General features: G+C 52.8%; 2 long non-coding RNA genes across 3 annotated transcripts in view; one reads left to right on the top strand and one right to left on the bottom strand.

Moving 5' to 3' along the window:
• LOC112578670 overlaps window positions 1-6,906 on the top strand; it is a 33,632-nt gene extending 26,726 nt beyond the window's left edge. The window contains exon 4 of the long non-coding RNA XR_003102966.2: window positions 5,942-6,906. This is a non-coding gene — a long non-coding RNA (uncharacterized LOC112578670). The remainder of the gene's footprint in view (window positions 1-5,941) is intronic.
• On the bottom strand, window positions 1,918-16,718 carry LOC112578669. Of its 2 annotated transcripts, XR_006544288.1 has the most exons (6): window positions 16,355-16,718; window positions 14,394-14,466; window positions 11,814-11,893; window positions 5,751-5,816; window positions 3,137-3,758; window positions 1,918-2,151 (listed from the first exon to the last, which is right to left on the bottom strand). It is a non-coding gene; the product is annotated as an uncharacterized LOC112578669 (long non-coding RNA). The 2 variants fall into 2 exon arrangements; XR_006544287.1 differs by lacking the exon at window positions 1,918-2,151 and having other exon boundaries at window positions 2,259-3,758.
• Between the last annotated feature and the right edge of the window lie 8,696 nt (window positions 16,719-25,414).

Below are 25,414 nucleotides of genomic sequence, written 5' to 3' on the forward strand. Positions count from 1 at the left end.
AGCTCCTTGTTATTGCTGATGTTTTCAGATTAAGCTTCATATATTTTATCATGAGTACATGTGTTTGGCCAAGGCAGTATAGTCTAATGAAAAATGTCAGTTAGAATATAGGCTGGGTCTTTTTATTTTAACATGTGCTCTATAGGGCTTTGTCTAGAATTTTAGCTGGAGTATTGGAAGAGCCCTGGGTCAGAGGAAGGAGGCCACTTTCCTGAGGCCACACAGCAGGGGAGGGGCAGAGCTGAAGTGTGACCCCAGGGCCCCAGGCCCTAACCTCTGACTCTCTTTCTCAGAAGCTCCTGGCTTGAGGTGTTGCTGGACTTCCCCCAGGACCATGGGCGGAGTGGTCTATACTCACCCTGCCTTTTAGGCCATTAGGCTAGGAGGCCCTTCCTTATTTCTCAGGGGCCCAGAATATGCTGGGACTGAGAGAAAAGACCCTGTGTGTGGGGTGCAGTGCGGATTAAATCCTGGCCCTACTGCTGGCAAGCTGTGCACGTCCAGGAAGAGCCCAGTCTCGCTGAGCTTCAGTTTTATGACAGGTAACGTCCCTGGGCACGACGAGTGCCCTGCAGAATCCCTCAGGTGCCGCATTCAGAATGTCTGGGGACTGCCCTGGTGTCCAGTGGCTAGGACTCCACGCTCCTAATGCAGGGGGCCTGGGTTCCATCCCTGGCCAGGGAACTAGGTCCCACATGCCGTAACTAAGAAAGAGTTTGCAAGCCACAACTAAAGATCCCGCATACTGCAACAAAGGCTGAGGATCCCCCATGCTACAAGTAAGACCTGGCACAGCCAACTGAACAAATACTTTAAAAAGTAGAATGTCTGGCGTTCATGAAGGATGGAGTACTGCATCCCACAGTGTGGAAACTTCTCAAGCACAGGTTGTATCATTGGTATTAAAAGGAGGTGGGCAACTTAACGCAAACTTTGGAATCAGTTTGGGTTCAAATCCTGGTCCCACACTGAACCACAGTGTGACCCTGAGCTAGTCGCTTCCCTTGTTCTGACTTTTCTTAGTGTCCTTGTCGGAAAACATGGATTCATTCATTCATTCAACACACACATGCTGAGCACCTCTCAGGCGGGCCGATGCTGGGTGCTGAGATTCAGTGCTAGACAAGTCAGACCAAGTCCTCCTTGTGGAGCTGATATTGAGCAGGGAAGGGAGTCAGACAGCAAAGACATGTCATGACCACAAGACACATGTGGCGAGCCAAAGCAGGGGGAGAAAGAGATGGAGGGAGGGGTTCTCTAAGACAAGGTGGTCAGGGAGGCCTCCCTGAGGATGTGGCAGAGTGTGTGAGATGTGAGGTTCTAGGGTAGCTGAGCCTGGTCTCCCCCATCACCCTGTAACTATTCCTGGGCCTCCCCCGGCTGAATTCTTCCCCAGAGCAGGAACTGTGTGGTGGCCAACTCTGTGTCCTGGGCACTAGCCCAGAGATGACTGGGTGAGCCAGAAACACTGGCTCCCAGCCGCACCCCCCCCAATCCCCCCCTGCCATGCTGCATCCAGTCCATCAGCAAGGCTGCCTGTTTGGCTTCCTAAAGTTCTCTTGAATCCATCCACTTCTCTCTGCCCACCCTCATCTCCTGCCTGGATTACAGTAGTAGCCCCCCAGCCTTGGTCCCCCAGCTCCCACTTCACTCTCCCCACGTCATTGCCCACCCCACTCTCTCCACCTCTGTCTTCCCCATGGCATCTGCATCAGTTTCCCACGGCTGCTGTAGGAAATGATCACAAATTTCGTGGCTTAAGAGCACAAATTTATTTACTTAGAGTTCTGGAGGTCAGAAGTCTGAAATCAGTCTCTGGACTGAAGTCGAGATGCTGGCAGGGCTGGCTCCTGCCGGAGGCTCTGGGGAGAGGCCGTTTCCTTGTCTTCTCCAACTTCCAGTGGTGACTTGCATCCCTTGGCTTGTGGCCCCTTCTTCCCTCTTCAATGTGCCTCCTTTCAATCTGGTTCTGTCATTCTCTCTGCCTTCTCCTCTTCTGTGGTCAAACCTCCTTCAGCCTCCATCTTATAAGGACTCCCGTGATTCCGCTGAGCCCACTCAGATCATCCAGGATCATCTTCCCAGCTCAAGATCTTTAACTAAATCATAGCTGCAAAATTCCTTATGCTATACAAAGTGACGTTCAAAGGTCTGGGGGATTAAGAGGAGGATATTTGGGAAAGGGAGCATCATTCATCCAAAGGGATCTTGTTAGAACCTAAGTTAAGTCTTGTGCCTTTTCTGCTTAAAATCACCCTATAACCCCCAGCTCTCTCAGAGCACATGCAAAGCCCTTACAGTGGCCACAGAGTCCTACACAGCTGTGTGCTGGTTACTTCTCTAAGCTCCTCTCCAGCCCCATGCCTGTTTGCTGGGCCTCAACACTCCACACGTGCGCCTGCCCTGGGGCCTTTGCACATGCTGTTCCCTTGGCCTGGAGCCTTCCGCCCTGCCTCTTCCCAAGGCTATTGCTTGGTATCCTTCAGGTCCCACCTCCTCAGAAAGGCCCCCTTGGACTCTGCCCTCCCTGTGACAGCCCTTCCCTCTCCACACAGTCTGAAGCTGTCTTTACTGTTTGTTTTCCTGTTGATTATCCACCATCCCCACAAGACTGCTATCTCTTAAAGACCCAGTAGGGCCGGTCTGTCTGGTTCTCTGCTGTATCTCCTGCACCAGAGACAGGGCCTGGCACCTAGCAGTGCTCAGGAAACCTTTGCTCCACGAATCCCTGTGAGGCCAGTTCCCAGTGGCCCCCTCTGCTGTTGTGAATAAGGTACCAACACATTTAAAGCCATTCTGACTGTCCCGGTGACTTTTTGGCTTGATCTCTTTCCTCAGTCGGTGATTAAAACCCCGTCTTCACATGTGAAAAAGCAGTGAGGCCTTGTTTATATTAGGCATGCAAGGGCTTCAGAGGGCCTGGAATAGAGGTTAGTTGAGGTCTCCTAAGGGCAGACGCCATCAGAAGTGGCCTTGGGTCTCGTGAGGGAAGAGCAGGGTCATGGGGTGGGAGCCCCAGCAGTGGGGCTCTCTGTCTGTGCCTTGGCTTCCACGTCCGCGGCTGGAGATTGTAACAGGGTTACTGCAGAGCTCTCACCTGTCCTCACCTTACAGCGGGGTTCCCACCTGTCCTCACCTTACAGCGGGGTTCTCAGCCTCCATGCTACTGACATTGGGGGCTGGATCTTCCCTGGTGGCTCAGTCAGTAAAGAATCTGCCTGCAATGTGGGAGACGCAGGTTCCATCCCTGGATCAGGAAGATCCCCTGGAGGAGGGCATGGCAAACCCACTCCAGTATTCTGGCCTGCAGAAATACATGGACAGAGGAGTCTGGAGGGCTACAGTCCATGGGTTCGTGAAGAGTTGGACACAACTGAGCAACTCTTATTTACTCATGTTCTGTGCTGTGGGGGCTGCCCTTTGCGGGGTGGGATGCTGAAAGGCATCACTGATCTCCATCCCTGAGATGCCAGGAGCATGTCCCCAGTTGTGAAAACCCCAAATGACCCCTGATGTAGCCTAAAGCCTCCTGAGGGGAAAAAAATCCTGCTGGGCTGAGAACTGCCACCTCAGTTGAAAGAGACGATGTGGGTAAGGCATCTGGCTCGCGTAGCCTGGCACTCAGCAGCTGCTCAGGAAATGGGGGCTGCTATCTGCTCAATAGGGTGGCCGGGCTGGACGCATGGCTCTGCCACTTAACAAATTACCAGGTGGTCCTGAGAGAGTGACTCTAGCTTCCTGAGCCTCAGTTTCTTCATCTGGAAAATGGAATAATAATAGTGCTCACTCTCTTGGGACCGTGCCCCATACCCAGTAGCTGCTTTAGCTTACTAACTCTGAGGATGAAGATGAAGGTGACGGCGGCTCCTGGGAGAAGTGGGGGCGAGAGAAAGGGCACTTTGCAAGTACAGCCTGGGGTCTCGAGACAATGGGGACACGCAGTCACCCCTGCCCACCCCTGGGAGGGCAGCTGGCTCAGACCCTCAGCCCTGCTGGGGCATTTAATAATTAAGCTGGATAAGGGGTGACAGGGCTAGAAGGCCGGCAGCGAGCGGGCCCTGGCCTTGTTCGGCTTTGGTGACGTGACGGCCCTGGGATCATGGCCTTCTCAAGCCCAAAAACAGGGGGCTGGGCCCCGAGGCAGGCAAGGCCGGGCCAAGGTCTGTGACAGTGGCCTTGTGTTCGTGTAGCGCCGGGGGTGGGCGGGGGGACGCCTGGCGGCAGCAGGGCCAGGGCCACCCTGGAGCAGGGGCTCTTTTCTGCAGGGTCAGCTCTCCCCCTCTCCCCTTGCTTGCACCCTCTTTCTCTCTTGCCTTGGCCACCCCCTCTAGTCATCACTTCCAGCGTCTCTAGCTCTCATCACCTGCGGAGTGCTGCCAGAAGGTTCCCTGCAGCTGGACTCCCACCATCCCTATTGTGGAGGGGGGCCCCTGCTCCCTCCCCAAATGAACAAGGCCTGTGACCAAGGGTCCCAGCCCCCAGGTCGGGAATCAGAGGCCGGGAGTGCTGAGTCACCAGCCCCAGGGCAGAGCCATGGTCCCGCCCAGGTCTGGGGTCTCCCAAGCTTGCACTTAAACCCCACGCCCCTCTGATCTCTGCTGTCTGTCTGTCTGTCCCCCTCACCTGCCCACAGCTTTCTCTAAACCACTTTCTATTGCTGTTTTTCTGCATCTCTGGGTCTCTCAATTTCCACCTCAATTTCCCCTTTCATGTCCTGGTCTCCCTCCCCCGCCCTCAGGGTCCCTTCCTTCTGGTTCTGTGTTCCTCTTCTCCGCCTCCCGAGTCTCTGCGTCTTGAACTCTGTCTGTTTCTCCCTTTCCTGTTCGCTCCCCCCTTGCCTGTCTCCCCTGACCGCCCCGCCTCCGGCCCGTCTCCCTGCAGCCAGCCCTTGTCCCCACGCCAGCACATTATGTCCCTGGTCAGAGCCTGACGTCAGGCGGGGCCTGGCGGGCGGCCACGGCTGCTGCCGGGCAGGCAGAGGGAGCCGCGCTTTCCCGTCCCCAGCGCCCGCCCGGCCCTTCAGCCTGGGGCTCCGAGTCTCCCCGCCTGGCCTCTGCTGGCCAGAGTGAACGGCGGTGCTTGGCGGCCACCTGGTCCGGGGGCCGGGAACTGCAGTTCACGCGCCTCTTTCTCCCCTTCAGCCTAGCCCCAGGGCTGTAAGAGACAGTTCCTGGGCCTGCCTGGTCCCCAAGGGGAGATGCTGCAGCCTGGGACAAGACTCAGGGCTCAGTGCTTACTGTGTGACCTCGGGCGAGTCACCCAGCCTCTCTGAGCCTCATCTCTCCCCTCGTCTGCGGGGAGGGTCAACTCTAACAGGTGGCTTACAGCCTGGGAAGCGCTCAGCTCACTGCAGGGACTCAGCGTCACCACAGGGCGCCCCCCAGCAGTCTTCGACAGGGGAAGCCTCGGAGAGGGATGGGGGTCTGGATGACGCAGGATTGGGGGACACAGCTGGTCTTCAGAGGGCAGGGACCTGCATGGAGTGGGCGGGGGGATGGCCAGGCATCATGAAGGAACACCCCACCCAAAGTACAAACAGTGCCCCTGCCGGGAAATCCTGCCCAAGCCCAGTTGGTCTCAGGCCCCATCAGAGCCTGAAGAAGTGGTTTAAAAAATGTCATATTTCTTGTTTGGTTTGTTTGGTTTTCTCCCCCTCTGATTTTCAAAAGCAATGCCAATTTCCGTGAAGGACATCTTGAAGGGCACCTGAGCATCCTGGTTTAAAACAGACTTTGGGGGGTTAGACCAACCTGGGTTCAATCCAGCTGTGTGACCTCTGGCCAGGGGCTTCATCAGCTGAGCCTCAGTTTCTGCATCTGTCAAATGGGAATAATGAACAAGACACATTAGAGAGTTACTGTGAAACGCAGGCAAAACAATGCCTTTCGAAACACAGAGGTCTGTTTTCTTATCTTTTTTATTCTTCTAATTTTAAATATAGGAGATACGGAAAAGTACGGAGATGAAAACAAGAAGGCCCCCCTCCAGAGAGAAACAACACACAGATTTTTTGTGGAAATTTGGCTTAGTTAATTTATTTGTCCTAAGTTCCTTCTCTGGCCTGCTTTTTCATTTTTCACAAAAATAAAACCTGATTTGAAGTTTCATTTGAAAATATCTTTGCTTATTTTGATTATTGTTGTTTGTTTTCTCATCCGTGCATACTCAAACAGCTTAAGCGGCCCCCAGTGGGCCATGAGGTTGTCTCTCCCACCCCAGCCTCTGGCTCCGCTTCCTGGAAGCCAGCACAGCAGATTCTCACATGTCCTTCCTTCCTTTCCTGGGGTTAAATCATCTTTGGACACATGACTTCCAATTCCTCTATTCATTTTGGTTTTGTTTGTGTTTTTCAACTCGCTTAATTATAAAGTATGACATTGCTTAAAAAAATCAGAACACACAAAGAGAAGAAAGGGGAAGATAAGAAAAGTGGAATCTCCTGAAACCTTACTTCCCCTTTCACATTTTGGAGTACATCCTTTTAGGCTTTTTCCATCACCTGACGTCTCTGCACATTCTTGCCTTCCCAGGTATCTTTTTTTTTTTTAGCTCTGATCAAAGCTTGTGACGATATATTTGTATTTGATGATTAGATATTCTGATCATTATCTGCCTTCTCCACTGTGCAGAAAGTTCCAGGAGGCAGGGAGGGTCACGTCTGCGTCTCCCACGCCCAGCAGGGTGCCAGCGCACAGTAGGCCTGCATTGAGTATTTTCCGAATGAAGGAAGGAATGGGTGACTTCCCTAAAGGGGTTACATAATATATTATCCTACCCTGTGACCTATTTTTTCCCACTTAACATATCGGGTACATCTTTCCACGTCTCTAGCTAGGCAGCAAATCTCCATTTTTCATGTCTGCACGGAGGCACCACAATAAACAGCTTTTTGATGCTGACCAGAGGCTTCTGCCCCGAACTGGGAAATTCTTTTTCAAACACAGATCTGTTAACGAATTCCATATGAGCCAGCCGTGCCCCAGCCCTTCGGCCGTTTACTTTCAGCCTGACACTTCATGGGTTTCACGGGCCCATTGTTTTTTGGGACAAATCAAGATTTATTGTCTCTCCCTGACATGTTTTTCCAGAGAAGCTTAAGAGTGAAAAACTCATCCCACTCCCATCCCACTGTTTCCGCCAGTTGCCAGTGAAGTGTTCCGTACATTTGCTGAAGTTGGGAAACTTGGTATAACCCTTCCCTTCCTGGCTGCCTCGGTGCAAACAGCACATTTCAAGCCCGTTCCTACCTCAGGGCCCTTGCACCGGCTGTTTCCTCTGCCTGGAATACGCTTCTCCTGGCTTGCTTACTTCAGATCTCTGCTCAAATGTCTTCTTCTAAGACAGGACTTCACAACCTTTTTTTTTTTTTTTTTAAATTAGCCTCTCTAAGTTACTTATCCAGTGTTATCTTTCTTCCTAAAGCTTCCTTTCTTAAGTTTTGCCTGGTGGCTCAATAGTAAAGAATCCGCCTGCAATGTAGGAGAACTGGGTTTGATCTCCGGGTAGGAAAGATCACCTAGAGAAGGAACTGGCAACCCACTGCAGTATTCTTGCCTGGAAAATCCCACGGACAGAGGAGCCTGGCGGGCTATAGTCCATGGGGTGGTAAAGGACTGAACAATGAATATCATGTCACATTATGTCTCGTTACACTCATATTTTGGATCACATTCATATTTAGTGTCCATGCCCACCGACTGCGTTTGTCACCTTTCCTACAGTATCCCCAGCACCTAAAACAGAGCCTGGAGTATTGTTGTTGCTCAGTTGCTCAGTCGTGTCCGACTCTGTGAACCCAGGGACTGCAGCACGCCAGGCTCCCCTGTCCTTCACTGTCTCCCGGAGTTTGCTCAAATTCATGTCCATTGAGTCAGTAATACAATCTAGCCATCTCACCCTCTGCCCCCCCTTCTCCTCCTGCCCTCAGTCTTTCCCACCATCAGGGTCTTTTCCAATGAGTCAGCTCTTTGCATCAGGTGGCCAAAGTTTTGGAGCTTCAGCTTTAGCATCGGTCCTTCTAATGACTTATTCAGGGTTGATTTCCTTTGGAATTGACTGGTTTGATCTCCTTGCTGTCCAAGGGACTCTCAAGAATCTTCTCCAGCACCACCAGTTAGAAAGTATCAATTTTTCAGTGCTCAACCTTCTTTATGGAGCATTGTAGGCATTCAGTATTGGTTGAATCAAGAAATGCTAATTCCAAGATTCCAAGCTTCCTTCCAAGGCTGAGAACTGACTGTCATTATTCATTCATTCAAGATTTATCTGTTGGGCACCCTCTGTGTGCCAGAGCCTGCCTGGGTGCTGGGAGGACTACAGTGGGTAAGGCAAACAGGCCCTTCCCTTAAGGGGTGTGGTCAGTGGTCAGACAGACACAACCACAGCTGGAGGAGGACGTCCAGGTTGACTTGCTGGCCTCGGGTGGTGGAGAGAGAAAGGGGCCTGTGACCTGACAGATGTGGATTGCCGGCTCTCACTCAGCTTTTGCAGAGCTGAGTTAACTGTGAGGCTGACACAACCAGGAATGATATCCTTGTCGCCTTTCTTGCCTGCTGTTCCTGCATCATAAGTGGAGAAGAAATGAAAAAGTGATGCCAGAAACCTCTCTGCATTCCTCCCACAGGCCCAGCTGGGTCTTTGCTTGTGGAACTAAGCTCTGCCCTACTTTCTGGCTGCCCTGCACGTTGCATCCTCCACGTCAGGGACATTCCTACCCTAGTGGCCACAGTTCCCTGACAGAGATGCCAGAAGATGCACATTCCCAGCCTCACTTGGCTTGGTGCAGGCCTGAGACTTGGGGCTCCACCAGTCATACACGCCTGCTAGAGATATGTAATCAGAGAAGGGCAGGACAAGAGGTGTGGAGGAGAATGGACCTGGCCCTCAAGGATGCATTGGGAGGGGTCCCAGGAGAGCAAGCAGGCTCCCTTCTGGACAGCCCTACCAAAAGACCTGGGCCTCATTTCTGGCTGAATAGCCCTCAGTCCTAACTCTGTGTCCACCCCGGGATGACAAGTACTAACAGGTATTAAGAATGTTCATTGGAAGGACTGATGCTGAAGCTGAAGCTCCAATACTTTGGCCACCTGATGCAAAGAGCCAACTCATTGGAAAAGACCCTGATGCTGGGAAAGATAGAAGGCAGGAGGAGAAGGGGCGGCAGAGGATGAGACAGTTGGATAGCATCACAACTCAGTGGACATGAATTTGAGCAAACTCCGGGAGATAGTGGAAGACACAGCAGTCTGGTGTGCTGCAGTCCATAGGGTCACGGAGTTAGACATAACTTAGCAACTGAACAACAAGAACAAGATTATTCATGTTCTTTGACTCCTAAATCCCTCTTCTGGAATTCTAATCTGAGGAGATAATCACAAATAGTGAAAGATGCACAAAGATGTTTGCAGTAGAATTATGTAGAGTCATGAGGAACCAGAAACTACCTAAACACCCCGTGACCAGGGAATGGGTTTAGTTAATCAGGCAATGATCCTGAAAAGAAGACAAGAACTGATTCCTCCAGCAAAATATTAGTGGGGCGCTCAGGGTTAAATGTTAGTGGGGCTCTCAGGGTTACGTACATCCTTGAGTGGCCAATGAAAACCAGAATACAGGTGAAAGAAAAGTTTGTTTTTCTCTCTTACACAAAAGAAGTGCGGAGGTGTTAGTCCAGGGCTGGCGGCGTGGCTTCATACATTCGTCAGGGATTCTTTCTTTTAGGGTTCTACCATGGCCCAAGATAGCCACTCAGTTCTGGCCACAACTCTGCATTCCAGCCAGTGAGGAGGCTGGGAAAAAGCACAGGCACTCTTTCCGTAAGGACTTGGACATTATACCCCATGAACTTGTCACATGGACACACTTAGCTGCAAGAGAGACTGGGGAGGGACTTGCCCCGTGGTCCAGTGGTTTAGACTCCAAGTTTCTGATGCAGAAGACAGAGGTTTGATCTCTGATTGGGGGACTAATATCCTACATGCCACATGGTAGCCAAGAAAAAAAAAAAAAAAAAGGCTGGGGAATGTAGGTTTTTTTCTGGGTGGTCACTTGCCCAGCTAAAATTTGAGATTTCTATTACTAAAGAAGAGGGAGAGATCAGAGAATTGGAGGGAAGCATGGGTCTTTGCCACAATAAGAACAATTAAAATAACATCCAAGAGGATTCTGTGATAACATTAAAAATTGTACAGTTTAGGAAAAGCAAGATTTGAAGTTGTATGTAGAGTGTGATTGCAAATGCAGAACAAAATTTCTAAACAGAGGAAGCTGCTCGGAGGACAAGACTGTTGGAAAGTTAGGTTTTGTGGGGGGTCCTATCAGAGATGTCGTGTTTTCTTTTCTTTCCGTATTTTCCGAATGTCAGTAATTGAGGAGACCTAAGTTCCTGAAAGAATCTCTGTGCAGATTATAGAATCTACCTGCGCTATAGTTCATGTCATGCAAGTTTTTTCCTCGAATGTGCCAAGGTGGCCAGACGGGGAAAGAAGAAATGAAACGATCTCGAGTCACAGACAACACGATTGTGAATGGAGAGAAAGCCAAGGAACCCACAGAAAGTGACTAGAAAAAGAGGGCCCTGGGACTTATCACAGGTTCAAGTCACAGCTGTGCTGAAATGCCACCTCCGTGACGGGGGATAAACCAGCCGCCTCCCCGTGTCTGCATGAAGGAAGAAGAGCCTCCGCCTCTGGGTGTGATGAGGGCCCAGAGGAAGCAGCTCCCGCAGAGCACAGGCTGCAGGCCTTGGCGTGGAGCAGGCTCTCCAGCAGATGCTCTCGGGCGATTCTGCCCTCCTAGGGGACATGCGGCAGTGCCGGGAGACCTTTACCACTGGAGCAGGGAAGAAGCTACCGGCATCTAGTGGACCAAGGCCAGGGATGCTGTTAGCATCCTGCAACGCACAGAGCAGATTCCCTCCGCAGGGACGGTGCTGTGTGCTGTGCTCAGTCACCCAGCTGAGTCCGACTCTTTGCGACCCCATGGACGGCAGTCCGCCAGGCCCCTCTGTCCATGGATTTCCCAGGCAAGAATACTGGAGTGGGTAGCCAGTCCCTTCTGCAAGGATCTTCCAGACCCAAGGATTGAACCTGGGTCTCAGGCATTACAGGCAGCTTCTTTGCCATCTGAGCCACCAGGGAAGCCCCTAGAGAGACTATCCAGCCCCAGATGTCATTGGTTCTGAATTGAGAAGCGTTGCTCTCAGCACACCCCAGCTGTTACCACGGTGGGGCTTGTTTCCTGGCTTTTGATGTCATGAACCGCGCAGTTGTGGTCAGCGGGGTCACACGCCAGTGGACATGTGTTCTGAGTGTAGAGTCGCTACAGCAGCCCTGCTCTGCCCTTTCTGAGCCTCCTGAATGCCCCCGAGACGTCTCCTTCCTCTTATCTCGGGCTCTAAACTAGGGGTTTGGAATGTGTCTGCGCCCAGGGGAGCTGGGAGAAGGCACAAGACGGCCGACAGTGCCCCACGCAGTGAGGAAACCTGCGGCCTCTGCAGGGCGGTTTCTGCCCTGAGCTTCCTACCCTGTGGCTCTGCTCCGCTCCTTGCCTCCACCCGAAACCCCCTGAGGCAGACGCTGCCACCGCCTCCACGCCTCCATGTCAGAGAAGGGGAAACAGGCTGCGAGGCAGAACAGGAGACGGCAGCCGGCCCCAAAGGCGGCTCGCTGCCCCCAGACCTGGCTGGTCTGGCCCCCGGGTCCTTGTCCCGACTGCACGTCAGAACCACCTGGGGACTGAAAACCCCCGGGTCCCGCGTGGCCCCACTGACCTGATCAGGTCAGGCTTGGGTTTCGGAATCAAGCTGATCTTACCTGGACTCTTGGCTCCTCCACTTTCTGGCTATGTGACCTGAGGTCAGTGACCTCACCTCTCTAAGCCTCAGGTTTGTGCTCTGAAAAAAAGGGTAGTGTTAGCTGCCCGCTCGGAGGCTGACCACGAGGATTCAGCGAAATGCCCCACGTAGGCACGTGTGTGTGTGTGTGTGAGTGTGTGTGTGTTTAAGCTTTTTAATTAATTCTGTTGTGCCTGGCTAGTTTCCTATCAGTTCATCCATTATCCATCCAATCATCTATCCATCCATCCAATCATCTATCCATTCATTTATCCAACACATTTATTTAACACAAACTGTGTGCCTGGCTGGGCTTCAGTCCCTGAGGACACAGAAGTTCCCCTCATGAAACTGACAATAGCAGTGTTGAGAGAATAGAGTGGAAAATAAATGAATAAATATGTTACATAGAGTCCCATGTAAATAGCATGGGACGGAGCTCCTCTTCCGGATGGGGTGAGACGCCCATGTCTTCTGTCTGCCTTTCCAGACCCCCTCCCCCCTGCACCGTGTCTCAGGGCAGATCTGTGTGCAGAGCGTCAACCTGGGAGCCCACGCCTCCCCACGGCAGACCCAAGAAAACTCACTTTCTCAGCCTCTCTCTCAGCTTGGGTGCAGGCGTAACAGCTGTGTTTGAGAAACAGCAAGGGGGCCTTGGAGGTAGAGGTGGGACTTGGAGTTCAGACAGGCCCGGGGGCTTGTCTGAAACTGTGCAGTGGGGGTGTGGACGAGGCCAAACTTGAATCCAGATGCGCTGGATTCGCCGACTCCAGCTCTTCCCTGGTTTGTGGTCCTCACTGCAGGAAGGTTGCGTCGCATTGAAAGGCAGGGACGGAAAAGTTAAGAAGCTCTGCCAGCGTTACAAGCTGAGGCCCACCTCGGTGTCTGTCAGTCACATCAGGCCTGGGCCTTGCATTTCATAAGCATGGGCTGGCAGCAATCCTACCAGGTAGGATGATAATCTGGGTTTGGAGTCTAGGTTTGGAGAGGGGGTCAAGCAATTTGCTTGAGGCCACACAGAGAAGAAATTGGGATACAAATCCACTGTGTATCTCCAAAACCTTTGCTCTTTGGAGTGCACCCAGCTTCCACCAAGGAGACCCGTTAACGACGTAGCACCGTCGTGTCTGACCCTGACCACACTGTGAGTCAGGGTCGGCATGTCAGACTTCTTCCCACTTCCGGATGAAACCCAGAGGCACGACGTATGGTAAGCTCTCAGTGGGTAACATGCCAGCACTGCAAGACGCATAACCAACTTGCAGGATTTTGTTTGAGAATCTCAGAGGCTCAGAGGCTCTTCCTTCTCACATTATTTTTTTTTTTTCTGCTAAATATCCCTCATGTGAAAACTCTAGCTGACTCATTCTTTGACCTCATTTAATTCTTCTAAACTGGTGACTTTGAGATGGGGGCAGTGTAAAGCATTATTTCCCCCCATTCCCAACCTGGACTGTAGCACTTCTCTGTCCCGCCTTCCGTCTATCCATCTATCTATCTGCCAACAATCCACCCACTCACACATCCAGCCACCTGTCCTATTCACTTTCTCCAACATTCCATTTATTCCTCCACTGATCCATGAATTCAATCGTTCTCCCTCCATCCATCCATCCATCCTGGTACCCACCAATCCATTCACCCACACTTCTATCCACCTACACAATTTACTCAACTCTACCCAGCCATCCCCAACAGTGGAAACAGTGTCACACTTTATTTTTTGGGGCTCCAAAATCACTGCAGATGGTGACTGCAGCCATGAAATTAAAAGACACTTACTCCTTGGAAGAAAAGTTATGAGCAGCCTAGATAGCATATTCAAAAGCAGAGACATTACTTTGCCAACAAAGGTCCATATAGTCAAGGCTATGGTTTTTCCAGTGGTCATGTATGGATGTGAGAGTTGGTCTGTGAAGAAGGCTGAGTGCCGAAGAATTGATGCTTTTGAACTGTGGTGTTGGAGAAGACTCTTGAGAGTCCTTTGGACTGCAAGGAGATCCAACCAGTCCATTCTGAAGGAGATCAGCCCTGGGATTTCTTTGGAAGGAATGATGCTAAAGCTGAAACTCCAGCACTTTGGCCACCTCATGTGAAGAGTTGACTCATTGGAAAAGACTCTGATGCTGGGAGGGATAGGGGGCAGGAGGAGAAGAGGACGACAGAGGATGAGATGGCTGGATGGCATCAATGACTCGATGGACGTGAGTCTGAGTGAATTCCAGGAGTTGGTGGTGGACAGGGAGGCCTGGCATGCTGCAATTCATGGGGTTGCAAGGAGTCGGACATGACTGAGCGACTGAATTGAACTGAACTGATCCAGCCTTCCATTCACTTCTTCACTGATCCATACATTCAAACATCATCCATCTGTCCATCATCCATCTATTCAGTAAAAACATACCGACTATAGCCTTTGTGCTGAGCGCTACACCAGACTCAGAGACGCTAGAAACAAACAGGGCTTGGTGCTTGACCTTAGAGTATGACGGGAGAGACAGATATGAGGGATGCTATAGGAAGGGCTCATTCATTCATTTTTTCCACATGTGTTCTATACCTCCTCCTCTGTGTCGAGCAGCAACAGATGCTGGAGAACGAAGATACAGGAGACGAGGTCTTGGGCACACGTCCTGGTGATAGAGACAGAAGCAAATATGAACCCAGGCGGGAAGTGCTCATTCAGTGATCACTTTCCTGTTCAGCACGTGTTCGCTGATGCCTCCCACATGCCAGACCTGATCCCTGGGGACACCAAGATACAGAAGACTTGGCCTCAACCACCTGGAGCACAGTCCAGTAGAGGAAACGGTCCAGTGGAGACTTTCAGCAGAATGTGATATGAGCTGCTATGATATGATGAGGGTTAGAGCAGGGGTCCCCGGAAGCGAGGAAGGCGGCCAGTGGAGCTTTCTGGAGGAGCTGGGGCCAGGTCTGAGCCCAGAGGATGATGGGGTCTCCTCAGTTAGCACCGCTTTCCCGGGCTCCCCATGACTTTCTTTCCTCCCTTCTTGCAGGACAGGAAGGTCAGACCGAGGGCCCTCAGGACACCCCACCTCCCACCCAAGCAGCTCTTTTGAGGCTAGGACTCAAGTTCTGTCTTGGGACAAGGCCCTGGGCAGCTGGCTGGCTGAACCTTGGAGACTGTCCCACAGTGACCAAGGTCCACTGGTGACATTGAGGTTGTTTGTACAAATGTGCTCCATTTGCTCGGCGGTCTTGTTCACAGAAGAAAAACAACGACTCTGCTGGCATGACGTAGGGTGGGGTGTTGGGGGGCTGAGACTGTCTACCATGTATGGTGCCCTGGGGAACGGTGGCACGGGTGCCAGTAGGGGCGGTGTGGGAAGGACAGAGCAAGGCGGAGATGGAGGGCGGCAGGGGCCAGAGCGTGCAGAGCCTCGCAGGCCTCAGGGAGGACTCGGGGCTTGATCAGAATGGTAACAGGAAGACTTTGCTACGTCGCTTTAGTCGTGTCCGACCCTGTGCGACCCCATAGACGGCAGCCCACCAGGCTCCCCCTTCCCTGGGAGTCTCCAGGCAAGAACACTGGAGTGGGTTGCCATGTCCTTCTCCAGTGCATGAAAGTGAAAAATGAAAGTAAAGTCGCTCAGTCGTGTCCGACTCTTAGCAACCCCATGGACTGCAGCCTATCAGGCTCCTCCGTCCATGGGATTTTCCAGGCAAGGGTACTGGAGTGGGTTGCCATTGCCTTGCTTTGAGCTGGATTCAAATGGACTAAGACATAAGATTCAAAACCTCCAGAGAGCATTACTTTGCTACACAGAAGAAACCAACACAACATTGTAAAGCAAACCGTACTCCAATAACAATTAATAATAATAATAACCCCTCCGATAGCTAACAGTTAAACCACTTGGGTATTCATTCCTTCCCCCAGTAGTTGAGCGCCTACTCTGTTCCAGACACTCTTCCAGGCACTGGAGAGAAACAAAGGGGGTTGGATACAACAAACTCAGACTCTGCCTTGGGGCCAGAGGGGTCACAGACCCTCCAGCAAATAATCATACAGTGAAACACAGTGATCAGAGCCACCAGGGAGGGCTTCTCCCAGGTGATGCAAAGGCAGCTGGTTCCGTGCTTCATTTGGCCGGTGTACATGGAGCAGCAAGCGTGTCAGAGACTGTGCTGGGTGCAAGGGGTGCCGCATGAGCCAGGCAGACCCAGTTCCTGCCCTCGAGGCGTGGACAGCCAGTGGAGGAGACACACCAGTAAGTGGACCGCACCAGCCTGGCGAGGGAAAGGCAGCTAGGGCACCGTGGGAGCAGGGAGGGCTTCCTGGAGAAGGAGGATGGGAAGGAGTTGGGCAGGAATTGTGCGTGGGGTGAGGGAGGGGCTGGCGGGGGGCGGCGGCAGATGCTGCAGACTTGGGAGAAGGTTCAGATCCACGGCAAGGAGACCCAAGACAGTGCATGCAGAACGGCAGGGGTGTCTGCGGGGCTCCCTCTGTCTCTCTGTGTCTCCCCCTCTCTCTGCCTCTCCACCTCTGCCTGAACCCACTCTTTGTCTCACTCGTGACCAGCCTCTGTCCTGATCCTTCAGTGCCTGACAGCCTCTCCGATTCTCTCCCGTCTGGGCCTCTCAGCTTCTCTTTCTCTCTGACTCTGTCTTGCCTGCCCTGGTCATCTTCGCGAGATGTCAGTAAGAGACAAGGATACTGGGGGATGGGGAGGAAAAAAACAAATGGGCGGGTGGGCAGGAAGCGAGGTCAGGAGCACAAGGACAGCTGAGCACAGGGACGGGCGGTGACTGAATGTTCTGTTTTGGAAAGACAGCTCTGGTCAGGGGCGAAGGTGGCTGACCACGAAACTTGATAACCTGGCCAAACTCGGGTCCTCGCCAGCCCTCCGGCCAGCAGCCCCGTGACCCCGTGGACGCCGCACAGAACCTCCCCAGGGGGCGGGGGAGACGGGAAGAGGGCCCCCAGGCAGTTTCTCCTCTGGCGGGCGAGACTGGCAGGAAGGGGTGGGAACAGGGAACGGTGACTTCTCAAGCGAGCGCTCAGCGTGGCTTAGAACGGGAAAGCCCTGCTTATCTCTGTATCCTCTCCCAAGGTTTAGCAGTGTATTAAGCACTTACTGGGCGCCGGGCACTGGGCTGATCCTCTCAAGTGGAGCGTGGTGGCCTAAGACCAAGGGCCATACCGCCAGAGCGTCTGACCTTGTATAAGTTACTTAACCTCTTTCTTCGTGTGTAGAATGGGACCGAAGCAGAACCTGTCTGAACCACTGGAGGTCTAGAGTAATATGTGAAGTGCTCGGAAAAGCACACGGCACACAATAAGTGCTCGAGAAAAACCGAAGCTACTGTGATCTCAGGTTTATAATTCGAGAGGCAAAGCTGAGGAGGCAGAGTGAAAGAAAGTGAAAGTGTAATTCGTTCAATTGCATCCGACTCTTTGCAACCCCGTGGGAGGTCCATAGAATTCTCCAGGCAAGAATACTGGAGTGGGTTGCCATTTTCTTCTCTAGGGGATCTTCCTGACTCAGGGGTCGAACCGGGGTCTCCTTCATTGCAGGCAGATCTTTTTTTTTTAACCGTCTGAGACACCAGGGAAGCCCAGTGAGTCAGGGTTGAATTCCCACTTCATCCCTTCCCAGCTCTGTGACCCTGGTTAAGTCTCATAACTCAACCGGGTGTCAATTTTCTTATCTGTTCATTGAAGATGATTTTTTTTAAAAACTCGTTTGGCAGCTCCAGGTCTCAGTTGCAGCATGTGAGATCTAGTTTCCTGACCAGGGATTGAACTCGGGCCCCCTGCTTAGGGAGTGCAGAATCTTAGCTGCTGGACCACCAGGGAAGGCCCCAGTTAAGATGATCTTGATACTCACCTCATCAGGGGTTTGAGAGCTTCTGTGTACGTATGAAATAGAGGGAAAGCATTCACTTCACAGGTAAAGAAAGTGTCCAGAGCACTTTGTTTTTTGCTCCATGTGCCCAGCAGATTCCGCGTCTCCAGACCATCTGCGATATGCTTGATCCTGTGCTCCTCCCATTCTAAAAACCATGGCGGCCGGTTAGAGAGGGAGCAAGGCGCCTCACAAAGTGAGTCCTGACAACAGTCTTCCGAGGTAGGCATTAGCAACCCATTTCACAGAAGTGGAAACTGAGTTCTGAAGAGATTAGACAGGCTGCCCAAAGCAGAGGCTCACGAGCACCTGCTCCCCTGGGCTGCTCTCGATGTGAACTCCTGTGACGGCCCCCCCATTTCCTGTGGCATCAGAGGCAACTAGGGCCTCCACCTCCCTCACACACTCCCTCACACACTGTGTATTCCTGCCTCCACGCCCCCCCATCCCAAGCCTGGCCCAGCACTGGCCTCAGAAACGTTGGTTGCTGTCAGAATCTACAGGCCCAAAGAGCTGTGCTGTCCCTGTTACCTCTCCACACCCTCAGCCTGCTTCCTCATCCTCTGCCAGCCAACCAGAAGGAAACTCAGCATGGCCCTCATACCCCTGAACACCTCCCTCCCTACCAGGGCGAGAAGCAGGTGACAGGCACAGGTAGTGTGGACATGGGGACAGAAGGGGGTCTGGAGCCCCAGAACCCTGGGTCCTCATGCTTTGGCTGTGTGACTTTGGGCATGGCACTTCCTCTCTCTGCGCCTCAGTTTTCGCATCTGTAGAATGGGTACAATCACCATAATATCCACCCCTTCAGTTGATGTGCAGGATAGAGACACAGCATGGGGTAGATGCAGGGAGGGGCGGCTGAGGCCCCCTCTCCCAACTCCAGTCCTCCAGTTTGACTCTTCATGGTCAATGGTGAGCAGTTCATGAGACAGTAGCATGGTTAACAGCATGAGCCCTGGGGTCAAATCCTGCCTCTGCCACTTGTTATCTGTGTGATCTAAGACTTCAGTGACTTAACTTCTCTGGGCCTTAGTTTCCCCATCCATAAAGTAGATGCAAATAATAGTCCCCCCTTCTTTGAACTGCTGTGATGATCAGATGAATTCACAAATGTAAGGAAGAGGACCCTGCCAGGCACACGATGAGGACTCACAGAAGAGTTTGCTGCTCTTCAAGGCTGAGGGGAGAGGACACGTGGTGGCTTCTGCACAATGTACAGGGGCTTGTGCCAGGGATGGAATGGGGGCGCGGAGGAAGGATCTTCATCTGAACCGGGGGGCTGTCAGAAAGTTAGGCCCGCATATTGGGGGCAGGGCTTTGCCAAGGTCCCCCATGGCCCCAGGAAGGGCTGTCCCACCCACATCCATCCTTCCCCGGGAGCCGGCACAGTGCTTGCGCCTCCCTAAGGGGAAGGCTCCGTCCTTCCTGCCCCTCAGCCTGAAACCTTGGAGCCGCCCCTGGTTTCTTGATTTCTGCTACATCTGGTCCAGCAGGGTGTCCTGCCCACCTCTAGAACAGATCTAGACTGTGAGATCGTACCTTCCCCCACATGCCCTCCTCCAGTGTCTTCATCTGGGCCTGGCCACCGTGCCCTTCTGCCTGGACCATTGCAGTCACCTCCTCTCTGGTTGCCACCCTTCCTCCCAGGCCCTGACAGTCCATTCTCCACACACAGCCAGGGGGACCCTTGCAGAACCTCGGTCAGACCACGCTAAGCTGCTCAGGACCCTCTGGGGCTCCCGTGGACCCTAGAGGAAAGCTTTGAGCATCTAGGAAGGATTCCGGCTCCCACGCTGCCCTGGCCACACTGGCTTCCTCCTCGCCCTCACACAGGCCCGGCAACGTCCCAGCCTCAAGGCCTCTGCACTTGCTGTTTCCTCTGCCGGGAATGTGCTTCCTCCAGTTATCCGCATTGCCCAATCCCTCATGTCTTTTCAGTCTGTCCTCAAATATTTGCTCAGCGAGGCCTGCTCTGGCCCTGCTCCCGCATGTAGAGCTGTACCTCTCTGAGGTGCGCCATCCCCTTCCCCGATGTATTTTTCTTCTTAGCACCGATTGCTAAGGAGACACATCTGGAATGCAACATACTCAGTTGATCTATCAGCGTGTGTCCCTAACTCCAAAATGTCAGTGGGAGGAGCAGGGTTTGGACACGTTAAGTGGGGGCTGCCCCTGTGCCTGCTGAGGCCTGGACACTCTTCTGGGGACTCGGGACCCAGCAAAGCAAAACACTGAGCCCCTGACTCCTTGACACGCTAGTCTCATGGATCTGAATACTGCCACCAGCTGAGCAGAGAACTCTGAACCAGGGACTGTGTCGCTCCCCAGCCTCAGTTTCCCCATCTGTGCAGGGGACGATGATCCCTCCCTCTCAAGGCCATAGTGAGGCTCAGCGAGCAGAGGTCTCAGAAGCGCCTGGCACCCAGTGGGCCCTCGATCAGAGCTCGGACCTCCCTGGTCCAGCCCCCCCGGGGCTGGCTGTCCCCCAGGGGACTGTGTTGGGAGCGTTATTTTTAACTGTGACTCGGGCGGGCTGGGCAGTGGCTCTGAAGGCTGCGGGGAGACCACAGGGAGAGCAACACCCCGGCTCTCAACGCCAGGAGACCGCGGCGAGGAAAAGTTAGGAGAGCCGCCCTGTGTTCACACTCTGCCCTGTAGCCCTTTCTGCGAAATTATGTCACGTCACGCAGTGCTGTTTATAAACCGAGCGCTGTTTATAAACTTTCCCAAGGGGGGCACTGGGGGAAGGGGCTGCAGCCCGGTCTCCCCACTGCTCACCGCCCCCGAGAGCTGTCGACGGCCCCTCCTATGAGCCCATGTTTGCACAGCAAAGTTGGGGCGCTGGCCTCTGGCCAGACGCTGCCCATTTGTTTTTGAGCACCTCCAAGTGCTCACAGCTGACCAGCCCTGGGTATTTTTAAAACCCTGGCCTGGGTCAACCTCTTTGTCACATTCCGGTCGGGGCTTGGATGGAGTGCATGCCCCAGTTAGGGGAGCTGAGGGTTTGGGATTCGTTTGACAACAAAGCTTTCACCAAATTCCAGGGCCTGTGAGCCTACTGTGTGCCAGACCCTGTAGCAGGAATGGAAGCCCCCGGGGGCCAAACTCACAGAATCTGCCCTCAGATGGCCTCAGTCTGGAGGGGACATGGTGACAAGGGCTAGAACAGAAGCTAAGACGGCAATTGTAACCCAGATTTCGGGACTTAGCCCTGGTGGTCCAGTGGCTGAGACTCCACGTTCCCAGAGAAGTGGGCCCAGGTTCGATCCCCGGTCAGGGAACTGGATTCCACGTGCATCAACTGAGTTTGTGTGCTTCAATTAAAGATCCCGCATGCTGCAACGAAGACCTGGCATGCCAAATATATAAACAGACTTAAAAAAAAAAAAGCAACAAACTCGAATATCTAAGGGCCAGCAGGGTGTGTAAGTGAATGAAGTGGGCCTGGTGTGAGGCGACAGGGAGGCAGGGGTCCGCCGTGAACCGGCAAAGCTCAGGCCCATGAGGAGGCGACGGCCGCTCCCCAGCTCTGACCTCTGTCATCACGAGGGGAGCGTGCCTCGTGTGCTAAGAGCTTCAGAATTTTCAAGAGAGGCTGTAAATCCAGGTCTATGTGGAATTTCATGCAAAAAATCTCATGACTTTTAAATGTTGGCAACGAATTTTTAAAAAAATGTTAAAAACATTCTGAGAGCCAAATGAAACCCATTTGTAGGCTGGACTCTGCCCACAGAGTCAAGTTGATGGGGGCAAGCAGTTTGTGCTTGCTGATGGAAAAGATGCATTATAAAATGCTCGCCAAATGCGAGCTGAGCACCTACTATGGGCCACTTCTACTGTTCTAGACCCCAGGGAAAGCGCAGAAAGCCTGATGGCTGCCATTCCTGCCCTCATGTGGCCCATAGCCTGTGCTGTGCTGGAGGTGGCTTGTCCTGGCCGGCCAACTCTGCGAGCTGGCTTTTACACAGCCATCACAAAAACTCTAATTATTCCAACTTACAGTTAATGATAATACAGATAAAGGCAACAGCTACTCAAAACTCGTCACTTTCTAACTGACATACAGTTTTCTATGTTCTTGAGGTTATTGACATCTATTAGTGCATCACAGAATACTCTGTACCATCTACCATACTATATGGTGGAAAGAGTATCTGAAGGCAGGACACTGGACATCTCTTCTCTACTCCACCGTCAGGGAAGTCATGCTGGGAGCTTGAGACTGGCCACAGAGGGAGAACTCACACCATAGAAATTGGCAAATGTAAACATCAAAGCTGCCTCCTTGCCAAGAGCCAGTCAAACATTTAGCAGCAAACCATGGTGAGACAAGTATATTGATAGTAGGTAATATGTCGATTGCGGCAACTACGATGAAGGAAAATAAAGTAGGCTGGGGTGGGTGGTGAAGGTGCTGGCTATTTCACATGGGCAGGTCGTGGAAGTCTTCTCTGAGGTGATGCTATTTGAGCAGAGACCTGAATGAAATGACAGACTGAAGCAGACAGATATCTGGTTGAAGAAGTTTCAGGCAAAGGGAACAGCAAGTTTCTGCCTAGGTCGAGACGAGTTTTCTAGCTCAGGAACAGGGAGGAGGTATGTGTGGCAGGAACAGAGGTGGATAAAGGTCAGATCATACAAGGTCTCATGGGCCTCAGAGAGGAGGAGGTTTTTATTCTAAGAAGGAAGAGGAATTCTAGAGAGCTTTGCGCAGGGGTGCAACCTGCCTTAATTTATCTTTGACAGAGGTACTTCCTGCTGTGATGGAGCAAAGCTGGAAGCCTGGAGCCGAGGGAGGGGACTGTGGTCACAGTTAAGCGGGTGAGGGTGGCGGCCACCTGTGCCCTGGTGGTGTGTCTACGACGGTGGCACAAGAATACGGATTTGGATGTATTGACATTCAGCAGCTGAGTTGACAGGCCTTCTGATGGACGGGATGTGTGGGGTGGGGCAACAGGGAATCATATAGCCCCTAGGTTTTGTCCTGAGCCTCTGGGTGAAGAGCAGCACCATTTACTGAGAGGGGAAGATGAGTGGGAAGGGCTGGAGTTTTAGGAGGGGAAAGGGGAGGTTCTGAGGTTCTCTGTGACGTTTGAGGGGTCTGGGTGACTCCTGTGTGGAGGTGACCACTCGCCACTTGGACATCAGGGTCTTGCCAGTAGGAGGCCAAGGTGGTTCTGGAGACAGTGTCTCATGGTTGCTATGGCAACCTCCAGGCGGGGGGACAATACTGCTGGGGGGTGGGGAGGGGGCTTCTGGGAAGGCCCCACAGTGGAGGAATTGTGACGGACAGGGAGAAGCATCTGGCAGGTGGAGAATGGAGAAACAGCCTCCCAGGGGGAGAGCTCAGCAGGGCGCAAAGGCACAGTCTTTTTGGAGGATGGTGTTAGAGGGGGCCTCGGGGTGGGAGAAAAAGCTGGAAGGGCCCAGAAGGGCAGATCTCTCAAAGGACTGCTTTTTTTTAGCCAAAGGTGGCAGGAGTGTACCCTCGGGGCATGGGGCAGAGCCTGTCAGCGGGTTCAGGGCACAAAGAACCCCTTAGGAAGGAAACACTGCATCCACTCTGGCCTTAGGTTGCACACTCAGAGGATCCCCTGGCCTCCCTTGTCCACGGTCCCCCCAGCACCCTGCACCCAGTGTACACGGCAAAACACCCGTCCTACCCAGCCCAGGGCACTGGCCAATCCAGCCAGTTTCTTGGAGACTTTCACCGACTAACCAGGAAAACAAAATAACTCTGAAGAGAGGGAGGCAGGTCAAGGGAATATTCTGGAAACTTTGGTTTCTGGATTTCCATCAGGTGGAAGGGCCAGGAGGTCACTTCCCCAGATTGAGGGATGACTGAGGTAAACGCCGCCTGGCAGGGACTCGGTGTTTACAGGAACTTTGCAGCCGATCTCGGGTATAGTCCTGGAGGACAGGGAGGTGGCCCTGGACTCGGGTCTGCCCTGTCCCCTCTTCTTCAGGTCTGCATTCAAAGGCAGGTTTTCTGCCACATATTTGCAGTGTGATCTTGGGCACGTCATCTTTCTGAGCTCAATTTTCTCATCTGTACACAGGGGCAACAGTGTCCCAGGCCTCCTGGAGTTGCTGGGGGACGAAACGAGACAAAACAGATCAACAGTTTAGCCCAGGGGCCTAGCTCACGCCAAATTCCCAGTAAATGTTGGCTGTCAATCATTAGTTGCAAATTTATTAATTATCAATCACTTACTGTGTAAGTAGGTATTGAGCTGTAGACACTATCTCAATTAAATCCCATTCCTTTCCTGTAAGAACTATCACTGACTCCGTTTTACAGACAGGGAAACTGAGCCTCTGAGATTTGACCTGGCTTCCCTGAGGTAAGTTGTCACAGGGGACACAACTAGGATTTATCTAACCCTGCATTTGACCTCATAACCCATTCCTGTATTCTTTCTGGGTTCATTCCGGGTTCTGCCTCCTGTGAATGGAATCAGGCACCGGAATTCTGGGAAACAATAATCCATGTGACCCCCAGGATCCGTCCACTCCAGCTGGGAATCCTGGCTTTCCTGGAGCCAGCCAGTTCAGGCTGCACCCTGGGTCTGGGGCCTGGACAGGACATGGATGCTGGCGGCCCCCCGGCAGGGCGTGCAGGGGTAGAGCCGTGCTAGGCCAGCCTGCGGCTGTGCCTCTGAAATCAGGAGTCCAGCCGGGCACCCATGTCCCATCAATAAACGTGCCCCAAAATAGCTCATGGGGCCTGGCCAGGGCAAGAGGACTGGGACGTCCTGTTCCCACCAGCTCTGGCCAGAGAGTGACTGTGTACTTGGCCTTCCCCTTTGGAGGCTGCTGGGAGGGAGGGCAGAGCTCATCCTGCCTGTGGACTCAGGGGAATGAGCTGAGCCCTTGGGCACCAGCACCCCCAACTTGGGCGCTACAATGCATCCCAAACACACTGAAGGTGGAACCGGGCCAATGGCTTTTATCTCTGTAGAGAGTCTGCTGGGGAGGTTAAGAACTTGGTGTGGGTTCAAATTCCTAGCTGTGTGCCTTTGAGCAAGTGATTTCCCGGCTCCGAGCCTTGGTTGTCTCACCTGGAAAATGGGAACAAACATTTCCTGGGGTTGCAGTGGTGCCTCAGTGAGAACGGGTTGGAGACTTGGCAGGTTTATTATCTATTCCTCTTCCTCCCTCACCCCCTGCAGTGTAAATTCCACCAGGCAGGAATCTTCATGGTGCACTGCTGAGCTCCAAGGCCCCTGGGAGGTGCCCACGGCCATTTGTTGAATAAATGAATGAGGGAATGAATGACTGGAAATGCCAGGCACACAACAAGTGCTCAGATAGGCCCAGCAATTCTCACAGTTTTAATGTGCCTTTGAAAAAAGAGAAACTCAAGGATCAAATGTGACTCACATCCAGAATCGGTCAAGATGTGGAGAAAGTTCAAGTGAGTCAAGGGGAAGAAAGACAAGGACCAGAGGGAACCGGAGCGCACGAAGCAGGGTGGACTGAGGCTGCTGGAAGCAGGGGAATGTGGGGACGGTGGACACTGGTCTGGAGTCCCGGGTGTGGGGTGCTAGGAGCACCAGTCTGTTGGTTTGACGTCCCAGGGAGCAGCACCTCCTCACTTGCTACCTCCTGAGTCACCCCGTGAATGTGAATATGGGGGCTCTGGGGCTTCTGCACCTAAGGATCTGAGTATAAGGGGAAGGATGAGCAGGTTGGGCGGTTCACGCTT

This window comes from Bubalus bubalis, chromosome 14 (assembly GCF_019923935.1).
Source record: "Bubalus bubalis isolate 160015118507 breed Murrah chromosome 14, NDDB_SH_1, whole genome shotgun sequence".
Classification (NCBI taxonomy): domain Eukaryota; kingdom Metazoa; phylum Chordata; class Mammalia; order Artiodactyla; family Bovidae; genus Bubalus; species Bubalus bubalis.